The sequence below is a fragment of the Saccostrea echinata genome, unplaced genomic scaffold, assembly GCF_033153115.1.
Source record: "Saccostrea echinata isolate AGI-Se365-2 ecotype Australia unplaced genomic scaffold, CSIRO_AGI_Sech_v1 ptg000002l, whole genome shotgun sequence".
In the NCBI taxonomy this organism is placed as follows: Eukaryota; Metazoa; Mollusca; class Bivalvia; order Ostreida; family Ostreidae; genus Saccostrea; species Saccostrea echinata.
In genome coordinates, this window is record NW_026889751.1 from 7,461,531 (window position 1) to 7,465,216 (window position 3,686).

Sequence of the window (3,686 nt, forward strand, 5' to 3'; positions counted from 1 at the left end):
ACTATTGATACTTTGTTTCAAATACAAAATATTTAACCAATGAACATTGCAGCTTGTAGCTACACAGAAGTTTCAGTTTGGATTTATAGGTACCCAGTGGAGCCTAGAATGTGAAGGTTAAAAAAGTCAGTTGTAAAGTCAGTAACTCACATGAAACTGATGTTGAACTATGTTAAATCCCTGTAAGAAATTTGCTTCGTTATTATCTAGAATTTAAGGGAGGTTTTTTAACAGATCGTTTCTGGAAAAGGATATTTTACGTGTGCAAAAGTGATGGTAGTACATGTAGTTTTAAATTAGTTTTGTCTTTGTTTAGAAAAAATGTATTATATTTGTTATAAAAGAATATTTTGCGTGTAAAAGAAGTATTGTCTTGATGGAAAATTTTCTAACCTTTAAAGTAGAGATATATTATTATAACCTATGTCTTTTCTAATTTTCTGTCTCATACTAAGCCTTATGATCTGTGTATTTCATTGTGCAAGGAAATTGACAAAAGAACTAAGGTACTAAAGATTTTCTGATGTCACTTCGGGTATTTACTTGTTTGATTATAATGATAGGTCATTAATTGTAGAGTAAATGATTCTTATATGCTTAAGCAGACAATTTAAGACTAAAAATACATAAGAATTCTTTTTGGGGATATTTTCCTGGGCATTTACATTGAAAGGTACGTGTATGTAACCTCTTATTATTACATGTTTCTAACATCTATTTTCCCATTGTTATTAGAAACTGGGAGTACAGTGTTGAAGATAATTTTACTGATAAATTAGAGGGAATCTTTAGAAATCTTTGAAAGCCTGTAATCAGAGAATATTGAGGATGATTAAACGCCCAATGAACAGACAAAGTGGTCTAATACAATGAGTACAAAACTGTCTCAGATTTTGTGTGCCTTTAATGTCTTTGCAACTATACCTACAAATCATCATTGCAAACCTCGAGATGAATTAAATATTGATTGACCGAAGAAGACGACTTCTTAATTCTTGTCGCTGTCTATTGCGTTTTTGTTCCCCTTAAATGTAGAAACCATATAATGTCAATCTATTATATTTGTTGTATAGTTGCGTAGAAATCTGACATATTAGACTCATAACGATCTGATTTATTATATCAATTTCATGTACACCTTGCTTTTAGTATCAGCAAAATTGATTCAGACAAAAATCCTTTTATGAAGAAAAAAAATCACATTTCCTTCGCGAATTGAATCTCAAATAATTGTGAAAGATACATATAAATGTCTAGTGAATTGAAGACTTCATAGCAACTCAGTGACTGAGACTCTTAATAAAAAGATCTGCTTTTTCCCTTAATGCCTTATATTTTACTTCTAGATTTAAAAAAAACGTTACTGTCTTACTAGACTAAGTCCGTTTAACTGTGGCAATTTTTGAAAGAACAATAAAGTTTGAAGATTTATGAATATCATACAGGTGATAAAACCATGTCTTATAGTTGAGCGTATTAATGAAAAAGGTAAACATAACGACTAGAGATCGAACTAAAAAAATCTACAATGACAAGGTCATTATTTAGACTATAGAATTTACGAAATGTTGACTTTGAACGAAGTTGTTGAAATCTCTGTAACATCAATTTATCTTTCATTAGACTGCTTCGATTTAAAAATTGAACTTACTCAGAGCATGCTCTTGAGTATCGAATAAGTGGGGAGACGTAAACACCATATGCAGGTGATAGAAGTATGTTACTACATAAATAAGGAAAGTTGAGGATGGAAAAGCTGAAGCCATCTCGTTTGGATTGTCATACAATTTCTTTTTAATTAGCCCTTATTGTCTATAGTCAGTAAAACATCCTAAACAGATGTGGCAGACTCTGTAGTGTCTTTAATTTCAAGTTAATTTCAAGTTCACCGGGATAAACAGAGTCGGCATATGATTGGAGGTATCTCCTGTTAATTGATAAAACATCGTCAATATATCTGAAGTTGCATGTGAAGTAACAACAAGTGTTTTTTTTCTCGTGTACGATTTTTTAAAATAAATTTTGCTTCATAGGAATATAAATCATGACAGCTAATAAAGGAGCACAATTAGTGCATATCGGAATTTTCAACAGTTTGTTGGAAGACCTGCTCTCCGATTGATTGATTGATTGTATGTTGTTTTACGTCCCATTCGAGGATGTTTTCACTCATATAGAGACGTCACCATATACCGATGAAGGGCTTCAAATTTTGACCTTTACTCGGCACTCAGGGCCATTGAGTAGTGAGGGATCTTTATCGTGCCAACGCCTACCGTGACACAGGACCTCGGTTTTTAAGGTCTCATCTGAAGGACCCGCAACTTTCACTTCAAAGTGCCGAGCGCATGGTGAAGAAACAATTGCTACCCATTTTTTATCGACTTAGGTCATTCGCGGCCGAGATTCGAACTCACGATCTCCCGATCACGGAGCGAGCGCTCTACCGATTGAGCTACCTGCTCTCCGAAGACTACAAAAAATGTTGTCAATACGAACTCCAGTATCCTTTTAATATCAACTTCAGAGTACTTTAGTTTAGTCTGAGTGAATTTTAAGAAAGTAATTTTGTGATGAAACAAGAATCCACATCTGATTTACACCACTTCTAGAGTATGCTTCAGCACACTACGTCTGAAGTTTCTCCTTTACAGCAGTTAATATTTTTGTAGGGAGTAAAGCGTTTACGAGGGGTTGGGTAGAGCATTTGATGGATTTTTATGCAGTTTTGAAATCTGCTATAGGTAGGGTAGATCGAACTCGTCTTGGTTGACTGGAATGTTAAAAGTTTCAAACACTGAAACGTGATTTTAAAGAATTTCAAAGTGGACTATGAGTTTATGGATTTACAGACGTATAATTAAAACCAAATTCTTCTAAAATACAGTTATAATAATTATCCTTAAAACAAAGACAATATTGTCGAAAGCCTTCTTAGTTGGATCATAACATATTGTTCATGTAGTCATTCTAATTTTTTATCACCTCCTATTTAGTGATAACGAAAGGAGAGATGGTTTACATATTGCCTCTTAACTTTCTAATACGGTTCTTTAATATATTTCTAAAACACTTAATTCATTCCGATAAATTGTCTTGCCTTCGCTTTTATCAGTGGTAATGATGTGTTTAGCAGGACTGTAGTTGAAAGAAGAAGAGCAAGAACACTTAAGAGAATTTTGTTTTAGATTTTCAATATCTAGGCAATGTAAGGTTTGTTTATAATTGAAAAGTTTGGAAGCAACAGTTTGGGAGTAAATGTAGGAAATGCATGGTGTTGATTTCAACTTGAAATATAAAGGAATGCAAGACTTAACTTTTTTATTTTCAAGAATGTTACTAATGTTCACAGAATCTATTCTGAGAGTTTAAGGAACCAGCGGATTGAGTAAGACTTATCTTGCGACGGACGTGGTGGCTTAAAGAGCCTAAGCTGGGCGATATCCATAATTACGAACACTAACTTGTATTCTGCATTTGAAGAATTGATGTATGTACTTGCTTTAGCTTCTTCAAATGGTCCATTCAAAATTTCAAGGGAACCGAGTAAAATTTACTGCGAGTGAGGACATACACAGAAAGATCAAGCAACAATTGAAAGAAAGTATATTGTGTAAAGATAAAACATAAAGAAAAATAATTATTACGATATTATAAAATAAATTGAAAGGAATACAAGTTAATTC